Source organism: Mustela nigripes, chromosome 16 (assembly GCF_022355385.1).
Source record: "Mustela nigripes isolate SB6536 chromosome 16, MUSNIG.SB6536, whole genome shotgun sequence".
Classification (NCBI taxonomy): domain Eukaryota; kingdom Metazoa; phylum Chordata; class Mammalia; order Carnivora; family Mustelidae; genus Mustela; species Mustela nigripes.
In genome coordinates, this window is record NC_081572.1 from 23,092,790 (window position 1) to 23,108,504 (window position 15,715).

General features: G+C 48.7%; 1 long non-coding RNA gene and 1 pseudogene across 1 annotated transcript; one reads left to right on the plus strand and one right to left on the minus strand.

Annotated features, from left to right (window-relative positions):
• Positions 1–3,306: 3,306 nt before the first annotated feature.
• On the minus strand, positions 3,307–13,239 carry LOC132003978 (uncharacterized). Its single transcript, XR_009400383.1, has 4 exons — positions 12,716–13,239; positions 12,374–12,441; positions 5,503–5,607; positions 3,307–3,390 (listed from the first exon to the last, which is right to left on the minus strand). It is a non-coding gene; the product is annotated as an uncharacterized LOC132003978 (long non-coding RNA).
• LOC132004062 (small nuclear ribonucleoprotein G-like) lies at positions 8,245–8,453 on the plus strand (annotated as a pseudogene).
• Positions 13,240–15,715: the final 2,476 nt, after the last annotated feature.

Sequence of the window (15,715 nt, forward strand, 5' to 3'; positions counted from 1 at the left end):
TAAGAAAAAAAAAAAACAATAATAAATGGGCAAAAGACTCCAATAGCTTCTTCCCCAAAGGAGATTTATTCATGGTAAACAAGCACATGAAAAAATCCTAAGATATTGCTCTTTAGTGAAATGCAAATTAAAGCCACAAGGTCTATTAAAATAGCTAAAAATAGGACGCCTGCTTCTTCCTCTCCCTTTGCCCCTCCTTCCCGCTTGCTCCTGCTTTCTCTGTCGAATAAATAAATGAAATCTTTGAAAAAATAAAACAAAATATCGCCCTAAAAGTCAGCATTAGAACGGAAGTGCTTTAACGGGAACTTTAAAGCGATAATCCAGGCAAGGATTGCCAAAAGCCCAGCCTGCATCTCCCTCTGCCCTTCCCCCCAACCCCCTCTCAAGCTTTTTCTCTCTCTGACAAATAAATAAAAATCTCAAAAAAAAAAAAAAAAAAAAAGCTAAAAACATAAAAACCAAATTCTCGACTATGACCACGGTGGACGAGGATGTGGAGCAGTTACAGATCTCACCATGAGAGATTGGGTAGCCACTCCGGGAAACGGTTTGGCAGTTTCTTTTCTTTTCTTTTCTTTTTTTAATTTTTTAAAGATTTTTATTTATTTATTTGAGAGAGAGGCAGTGAGAGAGAGCATGAGCGAGGAGAAGGTCAGAGGGAGAAGCAGACTCCCCGTGGAGCTGGGAGCCTGATGCGGGACTCGATTCCAGGACTCGGGGATCATGACCTGAGCCGAAGGCAGTCGTCAAACCAACTGAGCCACCCAGGCGTCCCAGTTTGGCAGTCTCTAATAAAGTTAAACATACACTTAACAGTTTTTTCGTAAAGTTAAGCGTACTCCTAGCATGAGGTTCAGCAATTTCACTCCTCAATATATATATATGAAGATATATACACACAAACACATGTATACATACATTTATTTATTTGTTTATTTAAAGATTTACTTATTTATTTATTTGACAGACAGAGATCACAAGTAGGCAGAGAGATGAGGAAGCAGGCTCCCCGCTGAGCAGAGAGCCTGGTGTGGGGCTCGATCCCAGGACCACCCAGGCGCCCCTTTAATTGATTTCTTAAGAGAGAGATGTGGGGAGCGGCAGAGGGAGAGGGAAAGAGATGGTCTCAAGCAGGCTCCGTGCTCAGGGCAGAGCCAACGCAGGGCTCTATCTCATGACTCCAAGATGAAATCAAGGGTCAGATGCTTCCACCAACAGAGCACCCAGGCGCCCCTCCACTCTTCGGTATTTATCCAAGCGAAGAGGAAACTCAAGTTCAAACAAAAATCTGTACAAGGATGTCTGTTGTAGCTTCATTCATAATTGCCAAGAACTGGAAATAAGCCAAATGTCCTTCAGCTGGTGAACAGATAAATTACGGTACATCCTTACAAGGGGAAACTCCCCAGTGACACAAGGAAGTGAACTGTGGATATGTACAATCGCGAGAATCTCAAATGCATTATGGTTAAGCGAAAGAAGCCAGACTGAAAAGCTAAGTATTATATCATCCCACGTATAGGCCATTCAGGACTAGGGGACTAGGCAAACCTATCCATGATTGTGGGGGGCTGGGGGTAGGGGCAGGAGTTGGCAACACAAAGCAAATTCTGGGAGGTGATTGTGGTGGTGGTCTCCCCGTTGTATGTATTTGTCAAAAGTTATAGAACTGGGGCGCCTGGGTGGCTCGGTGGGTTAAGCCGCTGCCTTTGGCTCGGGTCATGATCTCAGGGTCCTGGGATCAAGTCCCGCATGGGGCTTTCTGCTCAGCAGGGAGCCTGCTTCCCTTCCTCTCTCTCTGCCTGCCTCTCCGTCTACTTGTGATTTCTCTCTGTCAAATAAATAAATAAAATCTTAAAATTTGTTAAAAAAAAAAAGTAAAAGAACTGCATTCCATAAAGGATAAACTTTATTGCATGATAATTATACTTTGACCAAATGTATTTCATTTTATTTACTGGTGCTTTGGCAGGGAGAAAAAGTATGTACCCGAGCTCATTCGGTAGTCTACCTGAAAACATTCCATATGCATTTTATTTATTTATTTTTATTTTTTTTTTAAAGATTTTATTTATTTATTTGACAGAGACTCGGCGCGAGAGAGGGAACACAAAAGCAGGGGGGCAGTGGGAGAGGACCCTGGGATCATGACCTGAGCTGAAGGCAAGGCGCTTAACAACTGAACCACCCAGGCGCCTCTTGTTATGCAATTTTGAAAGTTCTTTCATAACCTCTAGTTAGTTTTACTACACTTTTCTATTAAAAGGCATTATATGGAATAATACGATGAATCATAGAATTTAGAAATACTGCTTTGTCGCTCTCTCATTTTATGAAACTATTTGATCCAAATTGCTCCTTTGGTATCATTATTCTTGTTTTTACTGCTGGGACCGTTGAGGACTTTCATCAGAGCTACTTGAAAACAAGCCATTTGTTTGCATCATGCAAGATGCTCCCCCTGGAAATGTCACTCCCAGAAGCCCACCAGCTATTTGTGACCTTCACCTGCTATGTAAATTATTAATTTTTCTATGAAAATATAAAACGGACAATGTAGAGAGGAAATACAAGGAAACTCCATATTCCCGTCCCTCAAAATTAGCAATTATCAAGCTTTTGGCACACTTGCCTAATCTATTCTTTTTTGTTATTAAGTGTTTGAAACTCCAGAATTCACATCTCTTCAACTCTACATTTCTAACATATGGATTTTTTATTCAAAACCACACTGCCGTTATGATGCCTAAAATAATAATAATAATAATATTCTTTGGTGTTGTCTGACATCTAGTCCATTGCTTTCCAGATTTTCCAAGTGTTCCAAGAATGTCTTTTTATACAGTTGCCTCATTTGAATCTGGATCTGGTTAAGTCCACACACTTTTTTTTTTTTTGAAAGAGAGTAAACGAGAGAGAGCATGGGGTGGGGGTGGGGGGACCAAGAGGGGCAGAGGGAGAGGGCAAAGCAGACACCCCGCTGAGCAGGGAGCCCCACTCAGGGCTCAATCCCAGGACCCTGGGATCATGACCTGAACCGAAGACAGGCACTTAACGACTGAGCCACCCAGGCACCCCTGGATATTCTTTTTTAAAAGTTTATTTCTTTATGTATTTGTTTACTTGTTTAAGTAATCTCTACACCCAGCATGGGGCTCAAACTCACAACCCTGAGATCAAGCGTCTCGTTTTCCTTTGGTGAGTCAGCCAGGCACCCCAAGTCCACGCTCTCTTAATCTAGAGCATTCCTTGCTCTCACCCTTCTTCATACTATTACCTTTTTGAAGAAAACAGCCCAGTTATCCTGTACAACGTCCTCTATTCCGGATTTGTCTGTCTTGTGCCTTTGCGATGGCACTGAACTTGTTCCTTTATCCTCAGTATTTCCTGTGAACACAAAGTTAGGTCTAAAGTCTTGATTAGATTCAGGTTTAAGTTTCCTATTGAACCTTTCAGGGGTGCTTAGTGGCGGTGCTAAGTACTTCACATCTCATGTCCTTGGAAGTCACATACCGTCAGGTTGTTCCATTCTTAGTGATGCCAATACTGATCTGTGGCTCTGGTTGGTAATCGCCTGAAGCCTCCGTTATAAAAGACGCCCACCAACTTTTCATTTATACCATACCATTTAAAAATAACCTGGTCCTCTTCATGCACAGAAAAATGTGGAAATGCAAGGAGGAGAAAATAATCCTTCATGTTTCCGCCACTGAAAACCATGACAAATCCTGCCTTCTAAGATAATTTCTTTCTATTTAGTGCATTCCCTTTTCCTTGCTGTGGTCATACTGATGTAAAATTTTATATTCCACAGGAAGTTTCAGGCATTACTAAAGCTTTGTGAATGTTACTTTAATTGCTGTGGTGTACTAATTGTCAGCGTTGTTAAAGCGTCTGAGCCTGAGTAGGGTAAGGCTGGCAGGCAATAGGGAAGCATCTTGATTTCTACAAGGCTGTGGGTTGGGGGGGTGTGGGCTGAGGGGTGACAATGGAGAGTTTTGCTGTGGTCTTGAGCAGCGCTCACTCCTGCCCGGGCCCTCAGGCTTTAGAGCTTCACCCCCTGGACTCACTCACTCATGGAGAGAAGTGCTCTTTGACCCTGACACCTGGATCTTGAAACCATCCCATATAAAAGCACAAACCAGGGCACTTGGGTGGCTCAGTCGGTTAAGCAGCCACTTTTGGCTTGAATCATGATCCCAGGGTCCTGGGATCGAGTCCTGCATCAGGCTCCAGCTCAGTGGAAATCCTGCTTCTCTCTCTCCCTCTGATGGCTGCTCTGCCTACTTGAGCTCTCTCTCCTGTCAAATAAATAAATAAAATCTTAAAAACAACAACAACACAAACAAGGAATATTTATTGCGGTATTGGTTTTTTTTTTTTTTTTTAAGATCTTATTTGTTTATTTGACAGACAGATATCACAAGTAGGCAGAGAGGCAGGCAGAGAGACAGAGGGGGAAGCAGGCTTCCTGCTGAGCAGAGAGACCATTCGGGGCTCGATCCCAGGACCCTGGGATCATGACCTGAGCTGAAGACCGAGGCTTTAAACCACTGAGCATCTAGGTATCCCTGCAGTATTGGTTTTAATAGCAACAACTTAGTGTCCAACCACAGAACAAATGAAAAAATAAATAACAATAGAAATTATAAAGTTATTTTGGGGCACCTGGGTGACTCAGTTGGTTGAGCCACTGCCTTCGGCTCCGGTCATGATCCTGGAGTCCTGGGATCGAGCCCCGCACCAGGTTTCCCCTGCTCTACAGGGAGCCTGCTTCTCCCTCTCCCTCTGCCTCTCCCGCTGCTTGTACTCTCTCTCTCTCTGTGTCAAATAAATAAATAAGATCTTAAAAAAAAAAAAAAGGAAGAAAAATAAAGAAATTATAAAGTTATTTTTAAAATGTGTATGGAGTGGTTTTCAGATAATGACTGCAGATGGAATAGATACCCAGACTTTTTCTTTGTCAAATGAATTTATTTCAACAATATTAGTTGAAATATAATTATCATATACTCATGCTCCACATGCAGGAGCAGACTATGGGAAGATCCAAGGTTGGAGGGCAGCAGGAAAGAGAGGGACTAGCAAGCAGAGGGGTTTAGAGGGAGGCTTGGACGGATCAGTGAATGTGGAGTCTAGGAACTGAGAGGGAACCAGGTGTGTATGGGCTTGGTGAATAAGGCTGACAGTGCCACCACCTCCACTCAGTCCTTCAGGTGCCATAACAGAGTACCATAGACTGGGTGTATTATTAACCACAGAAGTTTTTTGTTTTTTGTTTTTTTTTTAAGATTTTATTTATTTATTTGACAGACAGAAATCACAAGTAGGCAGAGAGGCAGGCAGAGAGAGAGGAAGGGAAGCAGGTTCCCTGCTGAGCAGAGAGCCCAACGCAGGGCTCGATCCCAGGACCCTGGGATCATGACCTGAGCCGAAGGTAGAGGCTTTAACCCACTGAGCCACCCAGGCGCCCCTCAACCACAGAAGTTTAATTCTCACCCGTTCTGGATGCTCCGAAGTCCAGGATCAAGGCAGCAGCAGACTTGGTGTCTGGTGAGAGCCCACTTCCTGGTTCACAGACCGCCATCTTGCCGGGAGCTCTCACTGGGGGATGGGGAAGCCAACTCTTTGGGGTTTCTTTTATAAGGGCACTAATCCCATTTATGAGGACTCTACCCTCATGACCTAATTACCTCTCAAAGGCCACACTTGCTTTTTTTTTTTTTTAAAGTAATCTCTAAACCCAATGTGGGGCTTGAACTCAAGAGTTGCATTCTCCACCAACTGAACCAGCCTGGCATCCCCCCACTTCCTAATCCCATCTCACTGGGGCTTGGGTTTCAACATATGAATTTTGGTGAAAGGGGCACAAACATTCAGTTTATTTTATTTTATAAAAAGATTTTATTTAACAGAGAGAGAGAGAGATCACAAGTAGGCAGAGAGGCAGGCAGAGAGAGAGGGGGGAAGCAGGCTCCCCGCTAAGCAGAGAGCCCGATGTGGGACCCAATCCCAGGACCTTGGGATCAGGACCCGAGCTGAAGGCAGAGGCTTTAACCCACTGAGCCACCCAGGCGCCCCAAACATTCGGTTTATAGCACTAGCTAAGTGAGTGCTAGCTTATGCAGGAAGCAGAACAGTTTGCTCTTTGCCACTCTCCCCAAAACATTTGTGGGTCCCCTTCATTCCATCTTTTCACAAAACCCAGTGTTCGAAATGCAATGCTGATAATGGTGGGAACTGTGGTTTAGTTTCAGTGGTACTGGACTCAGATTGCCAGCTGTCTGAAACTATTTTTTTTTTGGAGTACACTATTATATTATACTACTATATTGTTTGACTTGTTTTTAATAATGAGTAGATATTATTTTATTTATTTGTTTAAAGGGGGTGCTGTTATTTGCCTGATCTGCCGTGTACCCATCACATACATATTTGTTTTCAAACATATACGTATATTTATACACATATACATGCACACGAAAAGGCAGGGCCACCAGCCCAAAACAACTAACGGGGATCCCCTAGGAGTAGGAGAGAAAGTGGGTTGGGTTGGTTATCTTGTCTGAGGTATTATGTCTGAGGCCTTTTATTCCTTCCTTTCTGTTTGAATATCTTTCTAGAAGTACATATTTCTTTCAGGATAAAAGTAAACTAAGATAAATGTTTCTACCCGTAAATCCCTACTCTGCAAACTGGGACTGCACACAGGAATCTCCTGGAGAAGGAACATTTTCAAAATAGTAAGACCCAGGAGCACCTGGGTGGCTGTCAGGAGAGCATGTGACTCTTGATCTCCCGGTGGTGAGCTTCCTTACTCAAAAAAATTTAAAATAAATGAAACAACACAAAACCCCACACAAGGCCTAGACCCCACCCATGGCCTTCTGTAAAACTCCCCAGAGCAATGGAATGTGCAGCCAAGCTTGAAACCACTGAATTAGATCTAATAATTCCATTTTTAGTAACTTAGCCTAAAAAGTCAGACGAGGACAAAGATTCAAGGACTTTGATTACCATATTATTATGATATATTTTAAAGGATATAAACCCAAGCCTCTTGTTCTCCAATGGAATACTCCACATACTTTAAAAATCATGTTTTGAAGACTAGGATGGAAAACCATGTATGGTGTGATCGTGTAATATTTATAGCAGAAAATGTGAACGATTCAAAGTCCCTGGGGGCTCCTGGCTGGCTGGTGAAGTCCGCGACTCTTGATATCGGGGTTGTGGGTTCAAGCTCCCATTGGGTATAGAGAGTACTTAAAAAACAAATCTTTAAAAAAATAAATAAATAAATAATAAAAAATGTTAAAACCTTTAAAAAGGAAACAGATAGGGTGCTTACGTGGTTCAGTAGGTTAAGGGTCTGCATTTGGCTAGGATCATGATCCTGGGGTCATGGGATGGGGCCAACACAGTGGGCTTCCGCTCAGTGGAGAGTCTGCTTCTCTTTCTCCCTCTGCTCCTCCCCCCTGGTTGTGCTGTGCGTGCTCGCTCTCTCTCTCTGTCAAATAAATAAATAAAATCTTTTAAAAAAAGAGAGAGAAAGAAAGAAAGATAGTCCCTGGGATATGAGATGGTGAACTATTTGTATTTTTGCTTTTCTCTTTTTCATTATTTTCTAATGGTCTGACAATGAACATGCATTACTTTTAACAAGGGTGAGAAATGGTAAAACAAAAAAACTTGTGCTATGTTGTCAGAGTTTTGTGTTTTTTATTTATTTATTTATTTTTTTTTTATTTAAAGATTTTTATTTATTTATTGAGAGGTAGTGAGAGAGAGATGAGCGAGGAGAAATCAGAGGGAGAAGCAGACTCCCCATGGAGCTGGGAGCCCGATGCGGGACTCGATCCCAGAACTCCGGGATCATGACCTGAGCCGAAGGCAGTCGTCCAACCAACTGAGCCACCCAGGCGTCCCGAGTTTTGTGTTTTTTTAGAAGATTTTATTTATTTATTTATCTACCTATCTATATATAACATGGGGGGGTAGGGGGAGGGGCAGAGGGAGAGAGAGAATCTCAAGCAGATTCCCCGCTCAGGGTGAAGCCTCCCTCCGAAACCAGCCCCAGCTCCCTGAGATCATGACCTCCACGGAAATCAAGAGTCAGATACTTAACCCACTGGGCACCACCCAGGAACCCCTATGCAGTCCTTTTAAGAAATACAAGGAGACCATGACAGACGCCATGAATTCCTTTTGGCGACATCTTTGGGCTCCCAAATAAACACCATGAACCAAGCTCCCCTTCCCGAGTTGAAAACATATATGGACAAGAAATTATCATGAACATTGAATGGTGTCGGGGGTTTGATACCTTTATGAATCCTGTGCCAGATGAGTGTGGGGAGATGGGAGCTAGTGAGCAGCAGAATAATATTGGAATGGTGGGAATACGAAGAAATAGTCTTATCACGTTAGAAGCCTTGAACGGAACATAAACCATGAGTGTATTCAGCAGAAAAACCAACTCCTTCCACATGTCCCCGCTCCATAACACCTGTTCCACCACAACATAAAAATCAGGTCATGTGCATTTTCTACCCAAAGTTTTAGTTTAAATAAACTTTTGTAATAGTCAAAAGAAAAATAAAAGAAAAAAGAGAAGAGAAAGAAAAGAAAAAAGAAAATAAGAGAAAAGAACTACAAAGTGAAACCGGCAACCTAGAAAAAGAACTTGGTCACCATCTCCTTTCCAGACACGGGGCCTTAAATTAATCTGCCTCAGACATCCCGCCTCCACGCCTCTTGTTCTCACCCCTTGTACCTCCTCGGCCCTTCGTTCCTCCCTTTTCCATCCTCCCCAGAGTCCTGACACTCTTCTTCAGAGAAGTCACCCCCTGACACACCCCAAACCCACTGAGATGGAGGAGGGGGCGAGGAGTAGAGGGTGTTGTGCCCCGGGAGGCCGTCCAGGATTGCAGTGCGAGCTCTCTCTGCCCGGCGTGTCGTCTGGGGGACGCGGTCCCCGTGTGCCCGTGTCGGGGAGGGGACCCGCTTTAGTGTGCGCGGCGCCTCCGCCCTCCTCGGTCCTGCCCGGGAGTCGGGGCTCCCCGCGCCCTCCGTCCCGCGTCCCAGACAGGCTTCCCCGCCGCGGGCCACAGGGTCCGAGGACGGCCTCCCCGCCACCCCGCGGGTCCCGAGCGCCGCAGCCCCGCAGCCCCGCAGCCCCGCAGCCCCGCTCTGGGGCAACCGGGACCCCTGCGGCGCTGCGGCCAGGGGCGACCCAGGACGCGGTGCGCCCGCTCCTTCCCCGCGGCGGAGGCCAGGTGCTCGGGCGTCTCCGGTCCTCGGGCTCCGCCCCGCGGCCACCGTGCGGGCTGCAGCCGATCGCCGGGCTGGGCGGCACGGCTCTAGTTCCCAAGGGCTCCCGCGACGCCGGAGGCCAGCACGCGCCCCGGCCACCCGCCGGCCGCGGCCACCCGGTGTCCGTGCCAGCGCACGCGCTCAATAGGATGCCCGGGAGCACCTGTCCATTTCTGCCCCCTCGACCTTCCCCTTTGTCCGCCCTGGCTTCCCGGCCTTGAGGACTGTCTGGCCGGTTTGGGCAGGTTTCCCGGGTCGTGTGAGTTGGGGGGACAGCAGTTCCCACGGCCCCGGGGGGCTCCCTAACTGGGGAGGGGATCCATCAGCTCGAGGACAAAAGGATGCTGCGTTCTGTCTTAGAGGCTGACAGTGAGGGCACCACAGAGTTGGGGGTTTGCCCCCCTCCCTTGACCAATGTGTGAACCCCCTCACTATTTGGAGAGATGCTTTGCATCTTTTCTTGGCAAAAGTATTGGGAAACTTAGTGCAGCAACTGGAGTCCGTGCACCCCCACTCAACTCTGCTCCCTTCTCTCAGGGAGCATCTGCCGTTGCAAGGGGGTGGGGGTTGGGCTCTGGGAGTGGGGGCCCCAGAGCCACTGGTGACACAAGCCACAGTTGCCTGGTGCTCCACTGCTGGGACAATGCTGAGTCCCACGGTCTCCTTTGACAAAGGAGAGAAAAACCCAAGAAGGAGCTGGGCTGTTGTTATGATGCTCACTCTGCAAAGGGGAAATGGGAAGGGAAGAAACTGCAGAGCCAGGCCCTGATCTCAGGTCTCCTGGCTCTTAGTCCAGTGCTCTTCCCTGCCCACCCTGCCTGGCAGGTGGCAGAAGGGAAGTGTGGTGGCCTCTGGTGGCCCAGCTAGGAGGAGAGAGCCTACCCTGTGCCTGAATGCCGTGCTGAAGGACAGAGAAGGGAGACAGGACCAATGATACTTGTCTTCCCCACCTCCTGCCTTCGCTAGCTCTCCCCAGGGGTCCTTGGTGAGTCGCCTTCCCACACCAGACAAGCTGGCCCTGGCCCAGCTTCCTTCTTGTCCCCAATCTCATCCCAAATCTCATCCCTCCCAGGAGGCCACAAGAGGACTCTCCCTGCCATACCCTTCAGGAGCACTACACAGGCCTGTCCTTAACATTTGGATGGCCCAGGACGGGAGTAGAACATGGGCCCATAAATCGTATACTAAATACGATGACAAGCAGACCTAACAGCTTAAAATATGGTCTGTCTTCCAGCCTTCACAGAATATAACTTCATTATGACCGGAAAAGGCTAGTTGGAATTTAGGATTCTCACACTCCCTTGAGCTCCTCGCCAGTGTAGAAAGAACGGGCTCTTGGCTAATGGCTGATCCCCACATCTGTCATGCACTAGAATGGGGTAAATGCAGTGGTGGGCACAGTCCATCCTTGACAGGGTGTACCTGGGAAAGATCTAGAAGCTGATTAGGAATTCCAGGGTCCCAGGTACCCAGAATGTTATCTGTGAGAAGTCCATAGCTCATTCCCTCAGCCCCTCGGATCCTAGTCCCGTGAAGTACAGTCATGGTTCCCGCTCCGGTGTGTGATAGTTCTGGGGGCTGCAGAAGCAGGACGGGTGTTAGTGGAGACCCAGGGGAAAGTTCCCTTCTCATGGCTATGGGGAGGGGAAAGGGGGTCCTGCACCAGCTGTCCTCCGCCGGCAGTTACCTGGCAGGGAGGAAACAAAGGGGGCCTGACCGCTCCCCCCAGCCCACCTGGGCAGTGGCTAGGAGTGGTTGGCGACACCTGGGTCTCCTAAAGAAGGGGTTTCCTGACTCTGTGTTTTCCGAAAAGCCTAGGAGGCCAGAGATCGAGTGCACCGGCAGTCTGCGGGAATGTGGGCAGGACGGCTCTACACTGTGTTTACCACTGTGATGAGGGAGCAGGAGGCTGGCTGAGGACAAAGCAAGAGCTGGCGCCTTGCACCCCCCCCTTCCATCCGCTCCCCTCCATAGGTGTAGCATTCCTCAGGCACCCCTGACTGCCATAAAATGATAAATAGTTAACTTGCTAAGATCACAATCCTACAAGACAGGAGTCTCCCTTGGTTTGCAAATGTCCTTGAGATTTACAAACAAAGAAGTTACCTTATCAATAGCCCAAATTCCAAAGACACAGAACTCAGTTTCTCAAGCCTAATGTCACCCTCCCCTCCATAAAAACCGAAGGAGGTGGAGGTAGAAGGAAAAGTAAATAAAGTTAAATTTCTTCTAAACCTAAATCTCATTAACAAGGATGCTTGATGGCAGGAATGTAACATTCCACCAGGAGACTCTCAATTGTCTTTACTTGATAGTAACTAAGCCTTCAATATCCTGATAGTATTCTTTGCCCCAATAGCCCTTCTGAATACCCCTTTGTCCTCACCTACCCAACTCCTGCGTATATAACCAACCACCCCTCACAACCCGGCGCGGCCGCATCTCTGCCTGCCCACGGGCCCTGTCCCCGTGCTTTAATAAACCACCATTTTGCACCAAAGATGTCTCAAGAATTCTTTCTTGGTCATCGGCTCCGGACCTCAGCCCACCAAACCTCACCTAGGTTCTAGAACTTCATCAACTGCGTTTACCCCATTCTAATGCATGACAGTTGTGGGGATCAGCCATTAGCCAAGAGTGCGTTCTTTCTACACTGGTGAGTCATTTATCACTGCTGACCCGAGCCGCTGGCCACTGCCAGATTCTTGGGGGGGGGGGTGGGCTATGCTCTGAGCGGACAGTGGGTACAGCCTTCTGCGGGGTGAGCTCAGGTTGTGCCTGAATTGGTCCTTTCAAGAGACCCAGGCGCCCTCTTGAGGATGCTTGAAGAATTTCACCATCTTGGTCCTGGGCTAACAGAAGTCAACTCTCAGTCCCATTCCCTCCCTTTCCTGCTCCTGCCTGATCTTCCGATTTCCTCTTCCACCTACACCTTTCCCATGACTCGACCCACCCAGCATTTTGAGAGGCCCCCTCCTATTGGGAACCAGGAGGACCCAGCATACTCAGGGTCCTGGTATCATGGGGCAAAGTGACAATGGTTGGGACTTACCTGCGGTTGCTGAAGATGCTTCCAGCTCCCTACTGTGTAAGGAGGGAGTCCTTTCTGTACACTGTACACTGAGGATTTTAAAAAAAGATTTTATTTATTTTTTCGACAGAGAGAGACACAGTGAGAGAGGGAGCACAGGCAAGGGGAGTGGGAGAGGGAGAAGCAGGCTTCCCGCTGAGCAGGGAGCCTGATGTGGGGCTCGATCCCAGGATCCTGGGATCATGACCTGAGCTGAAGGCAGACGCTTAACAACTGAGCCACCCAGATGCCCCAACACTGAGGATTTTGTACCATGGCATTGGTCAGGAGCTGTGGGTGGCCACCACTGCTCCCATGGCTTACCTTTCTTCTGCTGCAGAGTGTGGGGGAGGGAGACGCCAGGCCATCCGTCTTAGACACATGTCGTCAGGCAAAGCAGGGAGGTGAGTGCTGACGTGTTGGCTTCCTTCCGCCTCCGTGAACACCCGCTCCAGCTTCAGAGGGACCAGGCCCTCACCCTGATCTCAAGGAGGGGATGTGAGGTGCTCATAAGAACAGCAGAACCCAGCATCTAATAAATGTATTGAGCCCCGTGCACCGAATTCTAGCACAGCTTCTAGAAGCATAGGGCTGGATCCCTCAAAGTCCCTAGGATGACCCCAGCCCCTCTTTAAAGTGCCTGTCGAAGAATCCAGTGTTTGCTCTGGCAAACACCTGCTGATAGGCCTCCATTTGCCTTTCTTAGAGCATTTCCCTAAAAGGGCTTACAATTATGGCTCCTTCCTCTATCCCCTTGAGGTATATCTGTATCTCCTGCAATGCAGGAGTGTCTTTCTCAAGGATCTGAAAGCCATTCCTTTGAAATGTGATCGTAGGGAAGGACAGGGCCTGGCTCCCAGTCTCTGTGGGAGGATATAATCTGGACTTTGATCATCGCCAGCTAGCAGGCAACCCTGGCCTAATTGCATTTACCCTGGCCAATCCTTTCATTTTGCACTTCTCTGACCACTGGACACCACCCCGCCCCAGCCACCCCACCACTCGCCCTTCCCTCCTCCCTCGAAAAACCCAGTCACCTCTGCGCAGGTCGAAAGAAGCTCAGCTCTTCCCCCCACTGTCAGTGGTTACGGAATAAAATCTGTTTTCACCCCTTTAATGTGCTTATCTTTGACACCTAGCTCCCTGGCTGGCTCAGCAGTCTTCCGCTTCTCTGGTTTATTATAAACACATATGCCCACACCCCCAAACCACCCTTTATTCAGAAGATCCGGGAAATTTGCCCCTGGCCATCCAGGTGTCGCCATTAGCTCCTCAATAGCTAAATTTAAAAAGACCATTTTTACCTCTCTCTGGATGGAGAGGTTGGGGTCAGAGGACCCAAAATGGGTGAGGTGAAGACTGACGCCTCCTGTCCGCCTCCCTCTCCCTCTGCCGCCTTGCTGGGCCCCAGTGTTTCCCTGCTTCTCAAGCTCTGACCCTTACTCCCCCAGGGAGGTAGGTCCCTGGCTTTACAGACCAGGTACATTCTGCCTCTCACCTTTCACAAGCCGAGATGTGGCACCATCTCCTCCCCTTTGCCTAAGGACCACCATATCCTCCAACCAAGGCTGAGGGTCCAGGTCTGTGGGGGGCTGCCCCAAGCCCAGTGGTAAGCCGTGCTCCCATGTGTCACCAGACAAGATTGAGATACTCTTGAGAATGGGGTCCACCATTCCCTCCTCAGACCAGACCGGACACCCCCACACCTGTCTTCCCAGAGGCTGAAAGGTGGCCACTGTCCTCTGTACCCACAGCTGCTGTGGGCCCCGCACAGACTGTCCACGGAGCACAGCCGAGGGACCGAGCTTCAGACTCCCCTCAGTCTGGCCTGAGCGCCCTGTCAGTGGGGACCTACCAAACCTGGGCCAGGAGGAGGGGGTTTCTAAGGAGACGACAGTCCTCAGCAGGGAAGGCCCTCCCAGGAGCAAAACCAATCTGACCATCTTCCCGCCAGTGAGTTGGCACCCGGGGATAGGGGAGGATGCTGGTCAGGCCACAGAGGGCCCGATTTCTGCGGGCAAAGAAGTTGAAAAACAACTCTGGAATTTGGTCTGTTGGACACTCTAGTTCTTAAAATACGTGCAAGTGGAACATGCGCTGGCCGGTCAGGTGCTGTGTTGCCCAGAGTGGAAAGGGTGGGGAGGAGGGCAGCGGACCATGTATTTAAGAAACCTCAATGTGTGCCTGCGTTGGCTTTTTTGGGGGAACGGGTTGAGGTTCTCTCTGGTATGTGGTGTCAGGATGAGTGTATTTGTTTTAACTTTCACACCCTCCCGAAATAAACTGGAAATGGGGGGGAGGGGAGAAAAGGAGTAGGGTTGGAAGGGCTGCCATAGTTCAGGGGTCCCCCTGTTTCTGCCACACACCCCCACCCAGAGAAAGTGTGACGTGCTCTGGGCACATCCGTCAAACCAGAGCAGGGCCTGGGGGCCTGTCGTTTTAACGGGACAGGGTGAGGGGCTAAGGGACAGCTGATGATATCGGGAGCTTGGGCCACTTCCCATACATGCTCCTCTGACCTAAGAGAAGCCAAATGAACTGAAGGGAAAGCACGTGACTGAGACCACACACGGCTGTGGCAACAGCTGGGATTTGGACTCAGCTTTGGTTTGGGGGGGTGGGGTGGGGAGAACTTGTTCTCTGGTCCTTTCTAACCCTGTGCCCCACTCCCGCCTCTCCTTGGACACTCATCAGTCTGGGGTTGGAGGAGACCTGACCACAGATGCCAGGCGTGGGGATCAGCCCTCTACGCCAGAGGGGGACAGGGTCTGCGCAGTTTTCAGCCTGGTTGAAGAGTGTAGGTTTTCCTTTAGGTACTCGGAAGCAATGGGCGTTATTTGAAACAGCCTCCCCCCTCTTTTAACAGATCACCCCAAAAGTCAGCATCAGAAGTGCCCCAGGGGCCTCAAGGCGATAATCCAGGCAAGCGTTGCTAAAGGCCCAGCCTAAATCAGGGGCAATCCAGAGAAGGAGCCAGAGTTGAGAAATCTGAGACAGAATGGACAGGATGTGAGGACTATGCAAGAGAGGACATGCGACGTTTATTCCAGGCAAGTGGGTAGCTGTGGGCCTTCACGGAGCTCGAGCATATGTGTATGTATATATGTATTATGTATGTATGTATTTAGTGGGTAGGAGAGGAGCAGAGGCAGGGGAAGAGGGAGAGAGAATCTCAGATAGGCACCATGCCCAGCGTGGAGATCGACGTGGGGCTGGAACTCATGATCTGGAGATCATGGCCTGAGCCAAAATCGAGTCAGTCACTCAATCCACTGAGCCGCCCAGGTACCCCGAGGTTATGCGTTTTCAAATGAATGGTCTCAG